Source organism: Schistocerca nitens, chromosome 3 (genome assembly GCF_023898315.1).
Source record: "Schistocerca nitens isolate TAMUIC-IGC-003100 chromosome 3, iqSchNite1.1, whole genome shotgun sequence".
In the NCBI taxonomy this organism is placed as follows: domain Eukaryota; kingdom Metazoa; phylum Arthropoda; class Insecta; order Orthoptera; family Acrididae; genus Schistocerca; species Schistocerca nitens.
In genome coordinates, this window is record NC_064616.1 from 274,526,865 (window position 1) to 274,552,454 (window position 25,590).

The 25,590-nt window shown below is 45.9% G+C and overlaps 1 protein-coding gene across 2 annotated transcripts in view; it reads left to right on the plus strand.

Annotated features, from left to right (window-relative positions):
• The window catches only part of LOC126249573 (organic cation transporter protein), a 704,235-nt gene that overhangs the window by 207,653 nt on the left and 470,992 nt on the right, over positions 1–25,590 (plus strand). The window contains exon 1 of one of the 2 annotated variants that reach the window (XM_049951238.1): positions 19,248–19,266. The exons of the other annotated variant lie outside the window; for it this stretch is intronic. The gene's annotated coding sequence lies outside the window, so the exon portion shown is untranslated. Of the gene's footprint in view, positions 1–19,247; positions 19,267–25,590 lie in introns of those variants that run through there. 2 annotated transcript variants of the gene reach the window in all.

A 25,590-nucleotide genomic window follows, 5' to 3' on the forward strand; every position in this document is an offset into this window, starting at 1 on the left:
TACTGAGCCTCCTCGGAGAAGATAACTCGGTTATCGGCAATACACGAAACATATGCACACCGCAGAGCGCCTATACCCCATAGCCTCTCAGGAGCATAGTCTGTACCAAAGGAGAAAATTTGTTTCCGTGATGCTGTCTATCACAGTTACATGTTTCAAAAGCAAGCACACGCACACACACACACACACACACACACACACACACACACACACACACACACACACACACAGGCCATTAAAATTGCTACACCACGAAGATGACGTGCTACAGACGCGAAATTTCATCGACAGGAAGAAGATGCTGTGAAATGATTAGTTTTTCAGAGCATTCACACAACGTTGGCGCCGGTGGCGACACCTACAACGTGCTGACATGAGGAAAGTTTCCAATCGATTTCTCATACACTAACAGCAGTTGACCAGCGTTGCCTGGTGAAAAGTTGTTGTCATGCCTCGTGTAAAGAGGAGAAATGCGTACCATCATGTTTCCGACTTTGATAAAAGTCTGATTTTAGACTATCGCGATGGCGGTTTATCGTATCGTGGCACTGCTGCTCGCGTTGGTCGAGATCCAATGACTGTTAGCAGAACATGGAATCGGTGGGTTCAGGAGGGTAATACGGAACGCCGTGCTGGATCCCAACGGCCACGTATCGCTAGCAGTCGAGATGACAGGTATCTTATCCACATGGCTGTAACGCATCGTGCAGCCACGTCTCGATCCCTGACTCAACAGATGGGGACGTTTGCAAGACAACAACCATCTGCACGAACAGTTCGACGACGTTTGCAGCAGCATGGACTATCAGCTCGTAGACCATGGTTGCGGTTACCCTTGACGCTGCATCACAGATAGGAGCGCCTGCGATGGTATACTCAACGACGAACCTGGGTGCACGAATGGCAAAACGTCATTCGATCCCTGCGAAACCCTACATTTCAGCAGGATAATGCAGGACCGCATGTTGCAGGTCCTGTACGGGCCTTTCTGGATACAGAAAATGTTCGACTGGAGCCCTGGCCAACACATTCTCCAGATCTCTCACCAATTGAAAACGTCTGGTCAATGGTGACCGAGCAAGTGGCTCGTCACAATACGCCAGTCACTGCTCTTGATGAACTGTGGTATTGTGTTGAAGCTGCATGGGCAGCTGTACCTGTACACGCCATTCTAGCTCTGTTAGACTCAATGCCCAGGCGTATCAAGGCCGTTATTACGGCCAGAGGTGGTTGTTCTGGGTATTGATTTCTCAGGATTTATGCACCCAAAATGCGTGAAAATGTAATCACATGTCAGTTCTAGTATAATATATTTGTCCAATGTGCCGGCCGCGGTGGTCTCGTGGTTCTAGGCGCGCAGTCCGGAACCGTGCGACTGCTACGGTCGCAGGTTCGAATCCTGCCTCGGGCATGGATGTGTGTGATGTCCTTAGGTTAGTTAGGTTTAAGTAGTTCTAAGTTCTAGGGGACTGATAACCACAGCAGTTGAGTCCCATAGTGCTCAGAGCCATTTGAACCATTTGTCCAATGAATACCCGTTTGTCATCTGCATTTCTTCTTGGTGTAGCAGTTTTAATGGTCAGTGGTAGGGGCAGTTGAATTAATATATATATATATATATATATATATATATATATATATATATATATATATATATATACTCCTGGAAATTGAAATAAGAACACCGTGAATTCATTGTCCCACGAAGGGGAAACTTTATTGACACATTCCTGGGGTCAGATACATCACATGATCACACTGACAGAACCACAGCCACATAGACACAGGCAACAGAGCATGCACAATGTCGGCACTAGTACAGTGTATATCCACCTTTCGCAGCAATGCAGCCTGCTATTCTCCCATGGAGACGATCGTAGAGATGCTGGATGTAGTCCTGTGGAACGGCTTGCCATGCCATTTCCACCTGGCGCCTCAGTTGGACCAGCGTTCGTGCTGGACGTGCAGACCGCGTGAGACGACGCTTCATCCAGTCCCAAACATGCTCAATGGGGGACAGATCCGGAGATCTTGCTGGCCAGGGTAGTTGACTTACACCTTCTAGAGCACGTTGGGTGGCACGGGATACATGCGGACGTGCATTGTCCTGTTGGAACAGCAAGTTCCCTTGCCGGTCTAGGAATGGTAGAACGATGGGTTCGATGACGGTTTGGATGTACCGTGCACTATTCAGTGTCCCCTCGACGATCACCAGTGGTGTACGGCCAGTGTAGGAGATCGCTCCCCACACCATGATGCTGGGTGTTGGCCCTGTGTGCCTCGGTCGTATGCAGTCCTGATTGTGGCGCTCACCTGCACGGCGCCAAACACGCATACGACCATCATTGGCACCAAGGCAGAAGCGACTCTCATCGCTGAAGACGACACGTCTCCATTCGTCCCTCCATTCACGCCTGTCGCGACACCACTGGAGGCGGGCTGCACGATGTTGGGGCGTGAGCGGAAGACGGCCTAACGGTGTGCGGGACCGTAGCCCAGCTTCATGGAGACGGTTGCGAATGGTCCTCGCCGATACCCCAGGAGCAACAGTGTCCCTAATTTGCTGGGAAGTGGCGGTGCGGTCCCCTACGGCACTGCGTAGGATCCTACGGTCTTGGCGTGCATCCGTGCGTCGCTGCGGTCCGGTCCCAGGTCGACGGGCACGTGCACCTTCCGCCAACCACTGGCGACAACATCGATGTACTGTGGAGACCTCACGCCCCACGTGTTGAGCAATTCGACGGTACGTCCACCCGGCCTCCCGCATGCCCACTATACGCCCTCGCTCAAAGTCCGTCAACTGCACATACGGTTCACGTCCACGCTGTCGCGGCATGCTACCAGTGTTAAAGACTGCGATGGAGCTCCGTATGCCACGGCAAACTGGCTGACACTGACGGCGGCGGTGCACAAATGCTGCGCAGCTAGCGCCATTCGACGGCCAACACCGCGGGTCCTGGTGTGTCCGCTGTGCCGTGCGTGTGATCATTGCTTGTACAGCCCTCTCGCAGTGTCCGGAGCAAGTATGGTGGGTCTGACACACCGGTGTCAATGTGTTCTTTCTTCCATTTCCAGGAGTATATATATATATATATATATATATATATATATATATATATATATATATATATATATTCAACTGCCGCTACCAATAGGATTTATGCAACCCGCAACGGATTCACATTCTCTCATTTACTATTGCGAACTATTAGTCCTAAAAAAGCAAAAAACAAACAGGATCGTTTTGTAGGAAACTTGATGTAGTTAAATTTTGTACTGTGATACGTTTTCGCTGGAGGCCACGATTTTCGATTTATTCAAGAAAGACGTGTTTGAAGGTCACTTTTGCACGTTTTCCTTGGGTAATTCACAAACTACGACCTTTTACGAAAAAATTTCTCAGCATAAGACTTAACTACAGTAAAATTCTTACAAAAATAAGCTGTTAATTTTTTCTGTAGGCTTAATAGTTTGCGTGTAGTGAGGGAGAGTGTATGAAAATGTTTCTTGAGGTATCTGAATATACACTCCTGGAAATGGAAAAAAGAACACATTGACACCGGTGTGTCAGACCCACCATACTTGCTCCGGACACTGCGAGAGGGCTGTACAAGCAATGATCACACGCACGGCACAGCGGACACACCAGGAACCACGGTGTTGGCCGTCGAATGGCGCTAGCTGCGCAGCATTTGTGCACCGCCGCCGTCAGTGTCAGCCAGTTTGCCGTGGCATACGGAGCTCCATCGCAGTCTTTAACACTGGTAGCATGCCGCGACAGCGTGGACGTGAACCGTATGTGCAGTTGACGGACTTTGAGCGAGGGCGTATAGTGGACATGCGGGAGGCCGGGTGGACGTACCGCCGAATTGCTCAACACGTGGGGCGTGAGGTCTCCACAGTACATCGATGTTGTCGCCAGTGGTCGGCGGAAGGTGCACGTGCCCGTCGACCTGGGACCGGACCGCAGCGACGCACGGATGCACGCCAAGACCGTAGGATCCTACGCAGTGCCGTAGGGGACCGCACCGCCACTTCCTAGCAAATTAGGGACACTGTTGCTCCTGGGGTATCGGCGAGGACCATTCGCAACCGTCTCCATGAAGCTGGGCTACGGTCCCGCACACCGTTAGGCCGTCTTCCGCTCACGCCCCAACATCGTGCAGCCCGCCTCCAGTGGTGTCGCGACAGGCGTGAATGGAGGGACGAATGGAGACGTGTCGTCTTCAGCGATGAGAGTCGCTTCTGCCTTGGTGCCAATGATGGTCGTATGCGTGTTTGGCGCCGTGCAGGTGAGCGCCACAATCAGGACTGCATACGACCGAGGCACACAGGGCCAACACCCAGCATCATGGTGTGGGGAGCGATCTCCAACACTGGCCGTACACCACTGGTGATCGTCGAGGGGACACTGAATAGTGCACGGTACATCCAAACCGTCATCGAACCCATCGTTCTACCATTCCTAGACCGGCAAGGGAACTTGCTGTTCCAACAGGACAATGCACGTCCGCATGTATCCCGTGCCACCCAACGTGCTCTAGAAGGTGTAAGTCAACTACCCTGGCCAGCAAGATCTCCGGATCTGTCCCCCATTGAGCATGTTTGGGACTGGATGAAGCGTCGTCTCACGCGGTCTGCACGTCCAGCACGAACGCTGGTCCAACTGAGGCGCCAGGTGGAAATGGCATGGCAAGCCGTTCCACAGGACTACATCCAGCATCTCTACGATCGTCTCCATGGGAGAATAGCAGCCTGCATTGCTGCGAAAGGTGGATATACACTGTACTAGTGCCGACATTGTGCATGCTCTGTTGCCTGTGTCTATGTGCCTGTGGTTCTGTCAGTGTGATCATGTGATGTATCTGACCCCAGGAATGTGTCAATAAAGTTTCCCCTTCCTGGGACAATGAATTCACGGTGTTCTTATTTCAATTTCCAGGAGTGTATATGATTGAGAAAAACGACGTAATATAATGATACAGCAGGGTAGGCGCCTTCGAAGTGAACAAAATTTTCCAGGTAACTGTAAGGCTAAATTGCAGTGTTGTGGAGCTTTGGCCATAAAACGGCAAAAAATTAGCGAAAATCCTGCGGAAGTATGTTCATTTATAACAACTAGCCGCGGATAATACCTTTTATGCTAAAGAATGCAGTTACTAATTAAATTCGACAAAAATTTCCATTCCAAGGCTCGTTACGTTATACATGGTTCAAATGGCTCTGAGCACTATGGGACTTAACTTTTAAGGTCATCAGTCCCCTAGAACTTAGAACTAATTAAACCTAACTAACCTAAGGACATCACACACATCCATGCCCGTGGCAGGATTCGAACCTGCGACCGTAGCGGTCGCGCGGTTCCAGTTTGTAGCGCCTAGAACCGCCCGGCCACCCCGGCCGGCCGTTTTACATGGATTTTCTTTGATGTTTACTGGGTAAAGATTGACTATCAAACCGTCTACACTGAAAGTACCGTAGGGAAATTAATTTGTTGAGGTAGTAAGCAGCAGTAAGTCGGATTAAACCGCACTGGCAGACACGCCCAAAGACGTTCGCTTAGTGGAAAAAGTTCCGTGCGCTCGTCGCTGGATGGCTGTCGTTTTACAGCGTGACTGCACAACGGTGCGTTTCTGATCTGTGTTCATGAAGAAAATTTTGCTATATTCGACGTCCGTTACCCTGCTCTGACCTTGTTACCCCTCCTGGACTAACTGTCCACTAAACAAAGAAACAAAATTTATCCATTTACCATTTAATGAAACGCTACCTAAAGGTCCGGAGATGTTACTCTCCCATTGATGTATAACATTCCTCGCTAAATTCTTTGTGTGGGCTGGCACTGGACAGACACATGGCAAAACCACATCTCTCCGCAGAGTGCGTGCAGTCGTATAAGAATATGTAAACCACACGCTGTCTCCAATCACAATGGGTACGGACTCAAGCATCGTGAATTCTGAGCTGTAAACGGACACAGCAGTTGACGATCCAAGGAAGTGTGCTGTGCACAACGCAGACAAATTATGCAGTTTTTCATCGTTTCCTCCTTGCTAATGCAGGTACGCAGGAACACTCAGAATTTCCCTTCATACCTCTCTGGGTTATGAAATTCGGTCGCACTCCCTTATATTGGCATAGGAACGTGGAAAAGGACTGCTGTCCAGCATGAAATTTTCACTCTGCAGTGGAGTGTGCGCTGATATGAAACTTCCTGGCAGATTAAAACTCGGGACCTTTGCCTTTCGCGGGCAAGTGCTCAACCATTTGAGCTACCCAAGCACGACTCACAACGCGTCCTCACATCTCTACTTCCGCCAGTACCTCGTCTCCTACCTTCCGAACTTCACAGAAGCTCTCCTGCGAAACTTGCAGGAGAGCAGGAAACTTTCATTCTGGAAACATCCCCCAGGCTGTGGTAAAGCGATGTCTCCACAATATCCTTTCTTCCAGGAGTAGTAGTTCTGCAAGTTTCGCAGGAGAGCTTCTGTGAAGTTCAGGAGGTAGGACACAAGGTGCAGGCGGAAGTAAGGCTGTGAGGACATCTTGCGTAGCTCAGGTGATGACGGCACAGTAGCTCAGTGTGATCGGTCAGAGAACCGGCTGGTCTGTGTAACAAAAAGCTGAGTGAAGGGATCAACCACGAACTACAGTGGATGTCATTTGACATCCGCTACGACCCAACACAGCGAATAATAATAACGAAAAAAAAGATGGTAGAACATTTGCCCGCGAAAGGCAAAGGTCCCGAATTCGAGTCTCGGTCCGGCACACAGTTTTAATCTGCCAGGAAGTCTCAAAGACTATTGTCTATTTAATTCAAGGTATGACACTTTGCTACGAGTATTTATCTTCATTTATGACTCTCCATACATATATATTTCTGTTAGATGACTAATTGGTTAACGAAAATAAAAACAAAACGAAACAAAATTGGCAGCATAACTAGTATCTCTTCGACTGATGCAACCATTAAATTTTAGTTTTGGTAGTGACAATAGTAACAATAATACAATAATTTACACAGATGGCCATGATGGAAACCAGAAAAAAAAACAGAAAACAAAGAGTAGTTGATACCAGTGAATATGAGAGAAAATCATAGTTTATTGGGAAAAGAACAGTGTATAACAAAAGACACCAGAAAAGTGAGAATTAAAATTCTCTTCGTCTTGTAGCTCACTGAGATTGGAAAGGTATGGTTATTAGCGTTTTACAGCCTGTCGAAGATAGGGTCATTAAAAGCTGAGCAAAAACACGCATTGAACAGCGATAGTGAAGGAAAGCGACCCAGACCTTCTAGAAGGGAGAGTCTCGACATTCGTCTCAAGTGTCTAAGGAAAGCTAAATAATCCATACTTCTGGATGGCCGGATGGGTATTTGAACTCAGGTTCTCGAGTTTGGTTCCTTGATCCCGCGAAGAATCGTTCTGTCGATGTGATTGCGGATGGAACATTTGCTCAGTATGCACTCTTCGCAATTATGACCTTAGCTACAACGTCATCACTCGTTTATTCTTTCAAAACGAAATCTCACTGACAGAACATTTTGTTTGAGTATGCGTACCGAAAGCTACGAGTGTTTCGCAGAGTTGATAAGCCTTGATATGACAGAATGAAGGAGAGGAGTAATGGCAAATTGTAGCTGCCAGGCGGCCCATGAGACGTATCTAAAGACCTCGACCAACAAGAGCACTTCCGGCAAAAGAAGAAGCTCTGGGTCCGAGCCACTCCTGTTGCACGGAAGGCTTACAGATGACTGCGTTTTATTGCCAGAACATTTAGACGATGAAGCAAATCCGCTAGAGAGGGTGCCTAAACTGCGCTTTTCCGTCCTCTGCTAGAGTACTGCTGTGCGGTATGGTATTCTTCCCAGAGAGTTGACGGAGGACATCGAAAAAGTAGAAAAAATTGTACCTCGTTTTGTATTATCGCTAAATGGGGAAGAGAGGACAACGGATATAACAGGCGAATAGGGGTGGCGATCATTAAAACAAAGGACGATCTTCTCATGAGATTTCAACTTCCTCCTCCGCCAGCGAAAATACTTTTTTGCTGCTCACCTACATAAGGACAAACAATCACGGAAAGATTTAAACGTTCGTTTTTCCCGCCCGCTGTTCGAGAGTGAAACGGTAGAGAAATAGCTTGAAGGTGGTTCGATGAATCCTATGCCACGCATTTAATTATGAATTGCAAAGTAATCATGTAGGTATAAATGTAGATCAGCGACTTACCCAACTTACAAATCCTAGACGCACGTTCCATCGCCTTCTCTACCGGTGTTGTCACTCCTTTTGTCATCAACAATGGATGTAAGACCGGTCACGAATGTCCGTGAGATTTTGTGGGGTCAGTGCACATGCCTGTAGGTGCCAGGAGAAAACAACGTAGACTCGGAGCGAGGCGGCGCGATGCTAAGACACTGAGTTCCAAGCCATACCAGCTTAGTGTTTCTGCAGTTTTCTCAAATCGTCTAAGGCAAATTCTGACCAATATCTTTCCATAATGAGAGCTTTTGATGCATATATAATGACCTATCGATCGACAGGGCCTTAAACCCTGATCTTCCGTTTTTAACAACGTACATTTCCCTGGACTGGGAGCTGTAGCTAGTCAAGTGACCAAATCAGTTTTCTCTTTGGCTAGGGTACCGGATGCTTTGTCAAGTAAGAGAGTGCTGCTGATGAAAGTAAATGAAGGAAGAAGATGAAAAATGGAGCCACTACGTAGTGATCTCATCTCCATTATCACTATGGACCACTGAAAATGTTAACGCCTGAGAACGTATCACCATAAACAGTGTCACTCGTCTTTAATTCATGAGGCAGTGCAGAGAGGTATGGCACTCTCATGACCAAGTCTCTAATCCACCGCTCTTGCCCCTGCCCCGAAAACTTTGCCGTTCATTTTTTTCCCCTCCAGGATTCGAATAGGTTACCTTTTGTAATGGCAACCCCCGTTCTAGTGGGCGTTACCGACATTGATCACATGAAGACCGATCTGCAAACATGCGATAGGACCTCTTGTCTTTTTGCGTAGGTAGTACGGATGGGGACCTTGAACAGTTATGAAGTGCGCCAGTTGCTCGACGCTGCGCCGGTACACGACGTTAGTAGGTCATGGACCGTCTTTCCAGGCCGTGCCTCGTCATTAATTTCTGCAGAGTAAGCTGGCTCAAGTTGTCAGAGTCGGGAGGCCCGGTGTTCAAGTACTCCCGCGGTCGACCATACTTGGACGTTCCACAACCCCCCTAAATCTATCAGTGAGAATTGCTACATGTTTCCTTTGTATAGGCGCTCGATCGACTTCCTTTCCATCTGAGCAAGCTCTTCATCTCTAATAACTACGCCGTCATCAGGAAGTTAAACCCAAGCCTTCCTTCTGGTACCTCGCGTCGTCGTTTAACAGCAACCGACAAGGGTTTTTTGAAGTTTCGAGAACATACCTTAACCGAGGAGTGATCTTGCCATCCTGATTTAGGTTTTCCGTGATTTCCCTAATTCATTTAAGGCGAATGCCGGGATAGCTCGTTTGAAAGGGCACTGTCGATTTTCTTTCTCATCTTTCTCCACTTGTGCTCCGTTTCTAATGACCTCGCCGTCGATGGGACGTAAACCCTAATCTCCTTTCCGTCCTTCCTGACTGATGGAAATATACTACATTGTTCCCGCTGCTCTGCTCACCACGAATGGTGACGTAAAGCTTCGCGCAACCGTCGTTCATTTGCACTAGTCACTTTGCGGTGAACACAGTTTTGCTACGCGACGTAGATATCGCGGTCAGTGAAGGAAACATTAAGTGACGCACCTGGATGAACTTCATGCACTCCCAAAATTGTTAAATAATATTAATAACGGTCATCAGCCTCGTTTGGACTCTCGAGAACCGGTTAAATAGTCACCACGCCTACACCATCGATATGAACGCCCTGTAGCAATCTCACTGCACTCGAATAGAACGAGAGTCGACCAGGAATCGATAAACCGTGAACACTGACTATTTAACATCTAAATCGTTTCCTTGCAATGTCTTTTGATCCTCTTAGGAGTAAAATTTCTGGATAAGAACTAAAACGTACGAAAGTCAGTCACTGAAAATCGAACACTTCAGTTTCCACGGAAACAATACGCTTCATTTCCATTTCAAAAGACCTCTGTTAATCCGTTTATTCGACCAACATCTCCTCCATTCTGCGACTAGTTCTACAATCTATCTAAAGAACTCAGTTGCCTTCGAAAACTGAAAGAGCTGATAGAAGTGTACATATACCAAATTTTATGAAAATTTGGTTCACGATAGTGCTGCAGGCTTTAAATTTGCTGTATTCAACCCTATCTTAACTTCCATTTTAAAGAAATTAGCAATTGATCACTGCATTTTGCGCCCCCATAGAACGTATTGAACGTCCCGCACAACGTTTATAAAAGCATCTAAAAATTGTTGAAGTGTTTAGATTGTGTTAGAGATTAATTGGCTTTAGCCTCAGTAGTGGTCAGTCTCATTGTTTCTTCTCTGTCTACAAGTATATGCACTTTTCTTTCTGGCAGCGTCACATGACTGTATCTCTTGTACTATTGTTTGTTACCCTAATGTCCATAAAAGCTCTGACGTTATACAATATCATGTGACTAATCCTGCAACTTTTAGTTTAATTTTAGAATCGACAACGTTTTCCACCTGTACTGTTATTAAATATATTTATTCGTGATCGAGATTTCGGTCTTACACCATTGTCAAATGAAAACTCACAATGATGTGCCTCAATGCATAATCGTTCCTTTTACGAGGACGCTCTCCTCGTGGCAACCATGTTTACTATTCCACGTGCGTAATAAAACAGGAGTCTTCGTCATTCATACAGGGTGATTTTGCTAAGCAGGGAACGATCCACGAAAGAACAAGAAGCAAGAAAGGTCATTTGGACTTATGACCGGAAATGTGTTCCAAGGAAGGTTCCCCCACTTGAAGCTGGAGATAAAGTTACTTTGACAGTGTAGCATCAATGATTGGAAACACACACGAGAACACAACGGGCAAGTGGTAATGTTCTCTCCGTGCCATTACTTTAGCAGCAGACGCAACAAGACAGTGAGTTGGAGCACCATCCTGCAGGAGCCACAGCATTACCCATTGTACCACCAAAGGTACGTCTTCCAGAAGGCGAGGGAGGATCAGACGCAGAAAGTGCAGTTACACGTCGCCTATGAGGCGTGGCAGAACTGCCTGGTCCCAACAAGCAGTCGCCAATAATCCTCATCCACACACTGATGCTGAACTGTTGTCGATGGTTCGATATTACTATCCGTGGGAAATCTCCGTTGCTCACAAGTAGTTGGTGTGAATGTTGGTTGTACCATCCCCTCGTAAACGTAGTCTCATCTGTGAATAGGATGGATGATAGAAATCCTACCATCTGTGCGACGAACCAGCGACAAAACAGTCGCCACTGAGGAAAGTCCGTACGTAATAAGACCAGTGATACGTTAGCGGCAGCTGTCGTGGATAGTGTTTCACACGGACGTCTAGCTTATCCCAGGCTGGCAGGCCACCTCCCTGGTGCTGATACTGGATTACAGTCGAAGTTCTGTTATCTCCATCCTTGTGGATGTATCTCCTATGGAACGAATTTCCGGCCATTGTCTATCTGACCTTTTTTGTTAAACATCTCGGGGATCGCTTCTTGCAGTTAGTCCCCATTCGGTAACGTCACCCTATATAAAATAACGTAGCACTTCATGTAATATTTACTATGAAATTCATGAGTTATTATGCGCATAGAATATGTAAACATGTGTGACACGAGGACAGTGTCTCCTTAAAATTATTTTTTATACATTGACGCACCTCATAGTGAGCTGTCACTTGAGAATAGCATATTTAATAATATAACAGTCCAGGTGGATTTTTTTCCTTTTATTGTATGATGACAAGAGAAATGCTAGCTAACTATTTAGAACAAATGTTCATTTCTAAATTCTGTAAAAAAACTGTCTATAGCCAAGATCGCATAAATTCTTATTTATTTTCGACAACAGGTTTCGATAGACTTAACTGTCATCTTCTGAACATCAAAAAAGACCAGAAGATTACAGAAAAGTCTGTCCAAAAAGGATGTCAAAAACAAAGAAGAATTTATGCGCTCTTGGCTATATAAAGCCTTTTACCAAGCAAAACAGATCGCTCCTTCTAATTTCTCATCATGAGAAAATCCAATCATTTGTAAACATATACACACAACCTCAAGTTCGTATTGGGTTTATAGCTTTACGTTAAGGTTTGATAGCCAGTCAGAAGCACCTACAGACAAATTGTGAAGGGCTTTTATTGTACCTTTTAATGATTTGAGTTAACATTCACATGTTATGTGATGTACTGTTTGCTGCTCTTCACCGCAGTCACATTCAGGCGAGGACTTCCACCCCCATTGGTGCAGCAGTGTTCCACACCCGCCACGGCCAATTCCGATCAGATTCAGTATGCCCGAGTGTCATCAGGGTGGAAAGAAATCTGCTGATCGTTCCCTCGATAGGGTAGATGAAAACCGACTGATTGCTCCCAGAGAGTTTTGATTAGTTGGTGTTGCTTTATGGAAGATTGCTCCTGCCATTGATTGTTATAGGCTTCTTAAATGTTGAAGTTATTGACCTGGAAGCTGAGTGCTGTATGCCACGATGGTTTTCTAATCCCCAGTTGCTGAGATTCTGATAACTAAATTTCTGAATGAATTGGTAATTCTCGACTTTGTCATTCTTGTCCACATATTACGGATGGTGGTGGAATATTACTGACGACTGGTAGCCAGTGCGTGTTTGTGGAACGACTAAACTCTGTGATGAGGCGTGATACTTGATTGAGCTGTGCGTCAGATGTTTCAATGTGGGAACTGTTTAGCCAGACGGAACAGCAGTATTCTGTAACGAAAGAGCTGGAGGACTGAGGACTGTTGCAGTGACTACTTGAGAAGTTTATCGTTATGAGTTCTGATTTTAGTTGCCACTATCCGGAGCTGAATTTTATATGTGAAACACCCGTCTAGAGTCACACCTAGGTGTTTTGGAGTGCTGCAGTGTTGAAGACGCTGATCTTTAAATGTGATATTACCTTTATACACTCCTGGAAATTGAAATAAGAACACCGTGAATTCATTGTCCCAGGAAGGGGAAACTTTATTGACACATTCCTGGGGTCAGATACATTACATGATCACACTGACAGAACCACAGGCACATAGACACAGGCAACAGAGCATGCACAATGTCGGCACTAGTACAGTGTATATCCACCTTTCGCAGCAATGCAGGCTGCTATTCTCCCATGGAGACGATCGTAGAGATGCTGGATGTAGTCCTGTGGAACGGCTTGCCATGCCATTTCCACCAGGCGCCTCAGTTGGACCAGCGTTCGTGCTGGACGTGCAGACCGCGTGAGACGACGCTTCATCCAGTCCCAAACATGCTCAATGGGGGACAGATCCGGAGATCTTGCTGGCCAGGGTAGTTGACTTACACCTTCTAGAGCACGTTGGGTGGCACGGGATACATGCGGACGTGCATTGTCCTGTTGGAACAGCAAGTTCCCTTGCCGGTCTAGGAATGGTAGAACGATGGGTTCGATGACGGTTTGGATGTACCGTGCACTATTCAGTGTCCCCTCGACGATCACCAGTGGTGTACGGCCAGTGTAGGAGATCGCTCCCCACACCATGATGCCGGGTGTTGGCCCTGTGTGCCTCGGTCGTATGCAGTCCTGATTGTGGCGCTCACCTGCACGGCGCCAAACACGCATACGACCATCATTGGCACCAAGGCAGAAGCGACTCTCATCGCTGAAGACGACACGTCTCCATTCGTCCCTCCATTCACGCCTGTCGCGACACCACTGGAGGCGGGCTGCACGATGTTGGGACGTGAGCGGAAGACGGCCTAACGGTGTCCGGGACCGTAGCCCAGCTTCATGGAGACGGTTGCGAATGGTCCTCGCCGATACCCCAGGAGCAAAAGTGTCCCTAATTTGCTGGGAAGTGGCGGTGCGGTCTCCTACGGCACTGCGTAGGATCCTACGGCCTTGGCGTGCATCCGTGCGTCGCTGCGGTCCGGTCCCAGGTCGACGGGCACGTGCACCTTCCGCCGACCACTGGCGACAACATCGATGTACTGTGGAGACCTCACGCCCCACGTGTTGAGCAATTCGGCGGTACGTCCACCCGGCCTCCCGCATGCCCACTATACGCCCTCGCTCAAAGTCCGTCAACTGCACATACGGTTCACGTCCACGCTGTCGCGGCATGCTACCAGTGTTAAAGACTGCGATGGAGCTCCGTATGCCACGGCAAACTGGCTGACACTGACGGCGGCGGTGCACAAATGCTGCGCAGCTAGCGCCATTCGATGGCCAACACCGCGGTTCCTGGTGTGTCCGCTGTGCCGTGCGTGTGATCATTGCTTGTACAGCCCTCTCGCAGTGTCCGGAGCAAGTATGGTGGGTCTGACACACCGGTGTCAATGTGTTCTTTTTTCCATTTCCAGGAGTGTATTTTGAGTGTTTTTACTCAGTTGGTGGCAAGTTGGTTGGTCTTTTTATAATCCGATCGGAGAGAGTTATGCTTGAAGTATTCATCCAACGTCTTCAGGTCTGATATCAGTGTTGCCTCAGAGTCAGACATTGTTTTTCCAAGGTCGCATGTATACAAATTAAATAGGACTGGGCCGGCCGGTGTGGCCAAGTGGTTCCAGGCGCTTCAGTCTGGAACCGCGCGACCGTTACGGTTTCAGGTTCGAATCCTGCCTCGGGCATGGACGTGTGTGATGTCCTTAGGTTAGTTAGGTTTAAGTAGTTCTAAGTTCTAGGGGACTGATTACCTCCGATGTTAAGTCCCATAGTGCTCAGAGCCATTTGAACCATTTTTTGAAATAGGAGTGGGGCCAAAATAGATTCTTGTGGGATACCACCATTTATTTTGTGAACTCTGCTTTCAGAGTTCTCTGAGACAACATGGAAGCATCTGCAGGGAAATTGATTCGGCTGCTCCTACTGACGTCGTTTTATGCAACCCACACTAAATCTCACTCAGAAACTTTATTCAGACAGACGACAGCCACATAATCGATATAAGTTCTCAGAGGTTTGGGCGACTGTTAGCAAACGGAATCACACAGTAGGATAATACAAGTGAGGATTGGCCATGAGTTACACGTTATTTTTAGACCAAGGTATATCTTACTTCTGCCATACTTACCAAGTGTCTCCAATCTTTCTTTGTGTAATTAGCAGTGTAGTCATACAGATTGTGGGTGCCTGTAAGTTTTTCCATTTATAGTAATATTGCACTATAAAGTGGTTTTTCCACCAGAAACAACGGAATTAATAGGATATATCAAAATGGGAAGTGTGGAAGTAAAAAATTTCCGGTATATAACACAATGAAAAGATTAAAATATGACTCGCTCCGTTCATGTGCTAAAGTAGTTAAATAAACAAGATTTGTTTTTAACATATCTTCGTATACTTGACCAGTTATGCTGGCACATTTGGCAATGTGCTTCACATCTCCAGAGCGAAATGGCCAACAACACTATTTTGTCATGTCGGATTGGATAAAGAGCAGCTGACTCACCCTGTGTTGTTAAGCATGTTGCCAGTCAGAATGGTTAGTTTCCGACAGGAAATCGTGGTCACTTCTAAAATATAATGTATTTAGGACGCAAGTAATCAGGAAACATCGAGGAACTCTGTCAAGATCCAAACATGATCGGCACTGCGAAATCTAAACACGAATGTTCGTATCTGTACATTGGAGATGCTCATCAGTCAATGAGGCTTCCAGAAACATCTCGAGCAGACGGGCATAATCGGATACTGTCGTCGCTGCTTTGATATCTAGAATTCCATCCCAACGCCGACTGTTTTTCGGATCGGATAGTTTATTGATATTCCTCCGGGCCCGTAAACGATACATTACACCATTACTTTCAGTCGCCTGTGACTCATATACGTAGAAGCTTCCTACTATGCAAGTCAACAAGGATCATTTAGAGGGTGACTAGGAATTATTCAGCAGAGCGGTTCGCCAAGCCTTAGTCGACGCGCTCGACCGTCTGGTGGCTGCATAGGTGGTGCGAGAGCAGCGAACAGCGAGCAGCGGCCGTGCTCGCGAGCACGTCCCACGGCGCGCCTACACGCCACTTGTATGCGGCCGGCGTCGCCTGCAGCCATTATCTTGTTGACCAATACTTAGAAATCACCTAAGTGCCTCGCGTTTATTAGGCGAAGCGCCGCCGCATCAACGGTGACGTTCATCCGGACAGTCACCTCCGGCCCGTCGTGTCCACCACCGCGAAATGGAGCAGCGGCCATTATTGCTACTTGTGCGGTGAGGCTATTACGGAACTCATTTCTCGTCAATCCTCGGTCGGTACTGTCAGACGGCTGGGCCAGTCCGCGGACAGACCAGCTCTGTGGGCCCCTTCAACAACGGAATCGTGGTATTGTTATTCTACATCTACATCTACATTCATATGCCGCAAGCCACCTGACGGTGTGTAGCAGAGGGTACCTAGAGTACCTCTATCGGTTCTCCCTTCTATTCCAGTCTCGTATCGTTCGTGGAAAGAAAGATTGTCGGTATGCCTCTGTGTGGGCTCTAATCTCTCTGATTTTATCCTCATGGTCTCTTCGCGAGATATACGTAGGAGGGAGCAATATACTGCTTCAATCCTCGGTGAATGTATGTTCTCGAAACTTCAAAAAAAGCCCGTACCGAGCTACTGAGCGTCTCTCCTGCAGAGTCTTCCACTGGAGTTTATCTATCATCTCCGTAACGCTTTCGCGATTATTAAATGATCCTGTAACGAAGCGCGCTGCTCTCCGTTGGATCTTCTCTACCTCTTCTATCAACCCTAGCTGGTACGGATCCCACACTGGTGAGCAATATTCAAACAGTGGGCGAACAAGTGTGCTGTAACCTACTTCCTTTGTTTTCGGATTGCATTTCCTTAGGATTCTTGTAATGAATCTCATTCTGGCATCTGCTTTACCGACGATTAATTTTATATGGTCATTTCATTTTAAATCACTCCTAAATCCTACTCCCATATGTTTTATAGAATTAACTGCTTCCAGTTGATGACCTGCTACATTGTAGCTAAATGATAAAGGATCTTTCTTTCTATATATTCGCAGCTCATTACACTTGCCTACATTGAGATTCAATTGCCATTCCCTGCACCATGCGTCAATTCGTTGCAGATCCTCCTGCATTTCAGTACAATTTTCCATTGTTACAACCTCTCGATATACCACAGCTTCATCCACAAAATGCCTCACTGAACTTCCGATGTTATCCACAAGTTCATTTATGTATATTGTGAATAGCAACGGTCCTATGACACTCCCCTGCGGCACACCTGAAATCACTCTTACTTCGGAAGACTTCTCGCCATTGAGAATGACATGCTGCGTTCTGTTATGTAGGAACTCTTCAATCCAATCACACAATTGGTCTGATAGTCCATATGCTCTTACTTTGTTCATTAAACGACTGTTGGGAACTGTATAGAACACCTTGCGGAAGTCAAGAAACACGGCATCTACCTGTGAACCCGTGTCTATGGCCCTCTGAGTCTCGTGGACGAATAGCGCGAGCTGGGTTTCACACGACCGTCTTTTTCGAAACCCATGCTGATTCCTACAGAGTAGATTTCTAGTCTCCAGAAAAGTCATTATACTCGAACATAATACGTGTTCCAAAAATCTACAACTGATCGACGTTAGAGATATAGGTCTATAGTTCTGCACATCTGTTCGACGTCCCTTCTTGAAAACGGACAAATGATATATCAACAAATGATATATGGTTCAAAGTTAAGAACAACAAATGCAGAAGCACTACAGTGTTTTTCTCTGTCGCTATTTCTTTCCAGTGCAGCTGGTTGGGCTTAGGTGTAATGCTGTGGTCGCAAATACAAATTTTTATCTCCTGCGGCGGATGTAAGGTGTGAAGCCTTATCGAGTTTTAATTGCGAATCAACGAATGTTATATAATTATTTCGGGACAGCAAGAGATGATTAATAGTCTGAAACTGCTATGATTTATCTCCTGATTCTCTCACTATATCTACAGCAGGAGGAAGCGAAGTGGAAGGGACTGTCTAGCATTTGCATATTATAAAGCCATAGTAATTCAAGATTGTCAAACACCGACAGAACAGATTAATGTGTGAAAGGAGTAACAGAACAAACTTGCTTGAAAATATATTTTGAAAACACGATAGTATTGTCAGATAACAGCGACAATACATCCCAGTGTAACACAGGTACCAAACAATAAACCGTGTGAATAGTTCCGAATACTTGGGCGAATGAATTTAAGCCAGTTAACTATATAAAGAAGCCTTGAAAGCAAGAGTCAGAAAAATAGAAACAATTTTCCCATCCACATGAAACATTTCAAAGGAAAAGTTTCTTTTCCATAAATAGCATAATTCATCATTATAACTCTGTCATGAAGCCAGTGACTCTGTATGTATTCGAGTGTGTCATCCTCATTGAGAGATATTTACTAGCGGAATTATAGCGAAAAGCGAGAAATATTTTACAGATTATTCGGTTTTATGACTATGTACGAAGAATGAATGACTCCGAATGGACAAAACGTATCGTAAAAATGTGTGACTGGAACATAAAAACAAGAATAGCCTGGTATATGAAAGTAAAAAAAAAAAAAAATCTGGAGGAAATGTGCATACAAGCGGAAGATACACAAAACCGAAACTTCCACAGAGTAGCTATAGTTACATGCGGCCAACCGAGACGAGAAGTGAACAACCGGTGCACAATGTTCGGATGAACGCTCCACTAGACAATGTGAATGGATGAAAACATCTGGTTTAAGCAACGTTACAATGAACTAAAGCAACTGTCTTAATGATTGTAAGCTTATTGTGGTCTTTAGATGGGCGCCAATTGAGTACAGCGTACATCTCCCGAGCGCGGGTCCATCGTCTAAGCAGTTTGCCACCTCGCTCTGTTTGGTGTGACTGAAATGCTTCGGCTTCTTTATGCCTTTCAATCTCTGATAACAGAGAGGACAGCTTATGTGTCAGCTACAGTCACGAATACGTCTAGAGAGGTACTGCGAGAAATATTGCTACGTCTGCGTTGCATGTTGCTAAAACGGTTTAAATTGCGTTGCATACTTTAAGTGTGTTCTTTCACTTTTCAGGGGTCGTCTTGGGTTCTGCAAGTCGGAATTTGAGTGATCTCAGGGTATGTTCAATGTCCACTGAGTGACAGTCACCACACAGTTTTTGGTCCATACCTGACTAACTTCCTTTTTTTTTACGTTTCGCAACTATTCTTGCATAACTCTGCATTGTGCATGCTGTGTTACTACCCTACGCTCAGCGAACATTTTGTATTCTGTACCAGAACGCACTTTTTCGTTAGAGTGTGTGCCGTGGTGCTGAACAGATCCCACTGCTTCTTCAGATTTGTGTATTTTGTGTTCCCAGATAGACCACTGATGGTTTTCGTAACGTGCATTGCGTGTAAAGCTTCACTTAATCACAGCTTGGCTCGTTTTGCATTGTGTGACCTAGTTTTGATTCCCAAATAATTCTCTCGCTGATCTGTTTCAGTGCCTTGTTACCTCGCTGAACAATCTGGATTCTTTACAAAAGAGACCCAGATGCAGTGGAAGCGAGTGTCCACTCCTGGACAGAATGAGATATGAGTCTGGAACATATATCTTTGCCGTTGTAGAGCTAGTACACCTGGCCGCGTCGGGCTCCATCCGTTTCGCGTGAATCTTACCTTATGAAGTTCTCGCACAAAACTTTATCAAACATGCAGACTTTTAGTCTAGACCGACACCCGACAGCTGATTCTTCCATATCGGCAACGCTTTAGTACATAGATCAAAAATAAGTACTCTTCATTTACCTGTAGTAAGCTTCTAAGTACTTATACACCTTTCTTGCAATTCTTATCTTCACACATGTTACTTTTCCTTATTTTCACAAGTGAAGACTCGATTTCTGATGAAATATTTCTGCAGGTGTGTGTCTATGGGGGAGGGTGGGGGGAGGAGGAATGCGAGTGACTGTTATACACAGATTTCGGAAACCATTTGATATCTTCAGAATGAGATTTTCACTCTGCAGCGGAGTGTTCGCTGATATGCAACTTCCTGGCAGATTAAAACTGTGTGCCGGACCGAGACTCGAACTCGGGACCTTTGTCTTTCGCGGGCAAGTGCTCTACCAACTGAGCTACCCAAGCACGACTCACGCCCCGTCCTCACTGGCAGAAGTAAAGCTGTGAGGACGGAGCGTGAGTCATACTTGGGTAGTTCAGTCACCGGCACGGTAGCTCAGCGTGTTCGGTCAGAGGGCTGCGTGCTCTCTGTAATAAAAAAACTGAGTCAAAGAGCCAGCAATGAACTTGAACGGATGTCTTGTGACATCCGCCCAGACCAAACGCAACGTACAATATAGAACAAAACGAAATTAGAAAAAAAAAGGTGGTAGAGCACTTGCCCACGAAAGGCAAAGGTCCCGAGTTCGAGTCTCGGTCCGGCACACAGTTTTAATCTGCCAGGAAGTTTCATTTGATATCTGTTTTTGAATAATGACATACAATAAGGGTATAGCAAATTCCTTCAAACTGCTGTTCCATTTCCACTTAGAGCAACGAGAATCAGCAGGCCTGCCCACGAGTGAGTGAAATGTATACTCGTGCAGTTATTAAATTCGTCCCTTAAACGTAGTTAATTCCCAGTCACCGGTAATTCTGAAATGTCACACGTTTCCTCAGGACCACATGGTCTACCATAATTAACCAACGCAATAAGTGTACATAATTATTTTTAACAATGTCTGGAGAAATATACAACGGTGATGATCTTGCAGCTACATTAAATTTATGAAATTTTTTCGCAACTGCGGAATTCTGTTGACATTAGCTGCATTAGATATAAAGCTATTACCAACTGGTGACACATGAAAATTTTTGCCTGACCGGAACTCGAACCTGGATTTCCCGCTCGCAATAAGAGGTGGTATCTTCATACCTAATGCAGCTAATGTCAAAAAGGTTCGGAAATTGCGAATAAATTTCCTAAGTATACTTTGGTTGGTCCACACGCGACACGACCCAGCGCCTAGCATTTATTTGTATGAAGTGTGACTTACGAAGTGCTCCCCATTTCGCCAATAACACTGCGTGGACGGCTTCCAAAGCGACTTCAGTGTCTCCTGCACGCAGTGCCTTTGGGGTCCTGTGGCCATCTATCAGAAGTTGTTGCTGTTGTTGTTGTTGTCGCTTACAACAGTGGTGTACGTGAGTCTGATGTAGGTAGAATGCTTTAGTTGTAGGTCTGGCTTAATTATTACTTAACTGCCCAAGTTCTGGCACATCCTCCCCATCCTCCTCCCCCAAAGACTTGCATTATTTATATTTCTTTTCTTTTTTACTTGCATAATGAAAGTAAAATAGCCCTGCATTTTCAGTACGGTTCAGTAGGGCGCATTGTGATTCCAATCATGAATGTCACCAGCTTGTGTGCACAGTTCAGTTTGTCAAAAAGTGTCGAAGTTTCATTTCAGACATAGACAGTGTAAGTATTAACACTTTACAGCAGCAAGCGTTGTCATCACAGCGAGTTGCCCAACGGATTACTGTACATCACAACGACTTGATTCGAATATTCAGTCGCTGTCGTGAAACACGAACTATTGAAGCAATACACTACCTGATCAAAAGCATCCAATCACTTATTAGTGGACACTAATGTGAGGTGCGTCCACTCTTCGCCTTTATGACGGCTCGGACTCTGCTGGCGACATTTTCAGTGATATATCCGGATGTCTGTGAAAGAATGGCAGCACATTCATCATCAGGAGCTGAAACCAGAGAATTTAAATCCGTTGGACGCTGGGGTCTGGAGTGAAGTCGACTTTCAGACGCATCCCTAAGGTGTTCATCTACATCTACATCTACATACATACTCTGCAATCCACCATAGAGTGCGTGGCGGAGGGTACCTCGTACCACAACTAGCATCTTCTCTCCCTGTTCCACTCCCAAACAGAACGAGGGAAAAATGACTACCTATATGCCTCTGTACGAGCCCTAATCTCTCTTATCTTATCTTTGTGGTCTTTCCGCGAAACGTAAGTTGGTGGCAGTAAAATTGTACTGCAGTCAGCCTCAAATGCTGGTTCTCTAAATTTCCTCAGAAGCGATTCACGAAAAGAACGCCTCCTTTCCTCTAGAGACTTCCACCCGAGTTCCCGAAGCATTTCCGTAACACTCGCGTGATGATCAAACCTACCAGTAACAAATCTAGCAACCCGCCTCTTAATTGCTTCTATGTCCTCCCTCAATCCGACCTGATAGGGATCCCAAACGCTCGAGCAGAACTCAAGAATAGGTCGTATTAGTGTTTTATAAGCGGTCTCCTTTACAGATGAACCACATCTTCCCAAAATTCTACCAATGAACCGAAGACGACTATCCGCCTTCCCCACAACTGCCATTACATGCTTGTCCCACTTCATATCGCTCTGCAATGTTACGCCCAAATATCTAATCGACGTGACTGCGTCAAGCGCTACTCTACTAATGGAGTATTCAAACATTACGGAATTCTTTTTCCTATTCATCTGCATTAATTTACATTTATCTATATTTAGAGTTAACTGCCATTCTTTATACCAATCACAAATCCTGTCCAAGTCATCTTGTATCCTCCTACAGTCACTCAACGACGACACCTTCCCGTACACCACACCATCAGCAAACAGCCTCACATTGTTATCCGACCTATCCAAAAGATCATTTATGTAGATAGAAAACAACAGCGGACCTACCACACTTCCCTGGGGCACTCCAGATGATACCCTCACCTCCGATGAACACTCACCGCCGAGGATTCAGGTCGGGACTCTGGGCAGTCCAGTCCATTTCAGTAACCTTATTATCCACATACCGCTGCTTCACGCATGCTATTTTATGAGACAGTATATTGTCCTGCTGATAAAATCATCGTCCCCGAATTGTTCTTCAACAATGTCGTAAAATGTATCCATATACTTCGGCATTTAGCGGTTTCTAAAGTGCAATAACAGGACCACACCCTACCCCCCCCCCCCACAAAAAACAACTCCATACCTTAACACCACCTCCACCATATTTCACTGCTGGCACTAAACATGATGGCATGTAACGTTCTCCAGCCATCCCACAGACCCAAACCCTTTCATTGGATTGTCACAGGCTACAGCGTGATTCATCACTTCATATCACTCGTTTCCAGTCTTCCACTGTCCAGTGGTGTCCCTCTTTACACCATCTCAAGCGTCGCTTCGTATTAATTACAGTACTTAGTATTAATTACAGTAATGTGTAGCTTATGAGGAGCTGCTCGACCATTATACTCCCTCCTTTTAACTTCCTACATACTGTGCTAACGGGACTGCTGGCAGCACTATGTAACTCACGAATGATTCCTTCCGAAGATTTCATGCATTCTGCTCATCTATCATCTGGAATACTCGACGGTCCCTGTCCGTCAGTACATAAGCTCTACCTGGTCTTGGTATAGCTGTAGTTGTTCCTTCAAGTTTCCACTAGACAGTCACATCCCCAACAATCCACTTGGGCAGCTCGAATGTTCCTGATGGATTTGTTACTCTGGAGACATCCAATAACTAACCTACTTTCGAAGTCAGTAAGCTCTCCTGACCGACTCATTCTGCTTTTACTGCTTCTCTACTGACAACACAATACTCCTCACTTCGTATTATACTTGCGGGTCCGTCTCTCGTGATTTATAGTGATTAGTTCCGCATTAGATAGAGATTTCCAGATCATTTTGATCAGATAGTGTGCCTTGTTATGATCGTCACGGTCAACATAACCAGCTGATGACCGCTGCTTATAAATTATGTCACTTACGTACTCAGAGATCACTGCTACAGAGCTCTGTTTCTGGAGGCTACTGGATGGAGTGTGTCGACCCACACATATACAATCATCTTCGCAGGATCAACTTCGCCTTCAGACGTCCATCACACACAGCAGTGCAAACCTCGCAGCATCATGGTCCACGCAGATGGTTGAGCAAGGGAACACCTCAGGAAAGGCGTCAAATGGTGTCCATATAAGAACCTAAGTTTTGTCCAAACATTAATCATACCTGACTTTGTGGACTGACATATTCTGATCAGCACGGAAAATAAATGCTGATTACGGAGTACTACAACAACACCATGCAAATTCATGTATTAGATAACTTTGTGAGCCACACAAAGGGGAAAACCGAGGATGAAGAAATATTGAGTTTGAAGTGGCAGCCGGCCGAAGTGGCCGTGCGGTTAAAGGCGCTGCAGTCTGGAACCGCAAGATCGCTACGGTCGCAGGTTCGAATCCTGCCTCGGGCATGGATGTTTGTGATGTCCTTAGGTTAGTTAGGTTTAACTAGTTCTAAGTTCTAGGGGACTAATGACCTCAGCAGTTGAGTCCCATAGTGCTCAGAGCCATTTGAACCATTTTGAAGTGGGAGAAAGGTTCCTTTATTTGGATGTCACTCATAACAAACGCTCCTCGCAATGAGTCCACATTACGTTCTGAGAAATTCCAGATACCAGCGCCAGCACTTCAAAACACACTGTCTGTCAAAAAAGGAGAAAACTCAGGAGAGAAGGACTAAACGAAATGAAAGTTCGCGGTTTCAGAGGGTATCTTATTACAAAATAAAGTCAAATTTATAAAGAACTCGACAGTATGAGCCCAATTAACAGTATCACTTTGCACCCCCACTGGCATTGAGGTATGCACTGATTCGGTTGGGAAGAGAGTCATAAAGCCTTTCTACCCTCTTCTGAGACAAACTGGCCAACTTTTGTAAGTGGTCCTTGGTATAGTGGATACTGGAACAGGGATCTACATCTACAACTACATTTATACTCCGCAAGCCACCCAACGGTGTGTGGCGGAGGGTACTTTACGTGCCACTGTCATTACCTCCCTTTCCTGTTCCAGTCGCGTATGGTTCGCGGGAAGAACGACTGCCGGAAAGCCTCCGTACGCGCTCGAATCTCTCTAATTTTACATTCGTGATCTCCTCGGGAGGTATACGTAGGGGGAAGCAATATATTCGATACCTCATCCAGAAACGCACCCTCTCGAAACCTGGACAGCAAGCTACACCGCGATTCAGAGCGCCTCTCTTGCAGAGTCTGCCACTTGAGTTTGCTAAACATCTCCGTAACGCTATCACGTTTACCAAATAACCCTGTGACGAAACGCGCTGCTCTGCTTTGGATCTTCTCTATCTCCTCTGTCAACCCGGCCTGGTACGGATCCCACACTGATGAGCAATACTCAAGTATAGGTCGAACGAGTGTTTTGTAAGCCACCTCCTTTGTTGATGGACTACATTTTCTAAGGACTCTCCCAATGAATCTCAACCTGGTACCCGCATTATCAACAATAATTTTATATGATCATTCTACTTCAAATCGTTCCGTACGCATACTCCCAGATATTTTACAGAAGTAACTGCTACCGGTGTTTGTTCCGCTATCA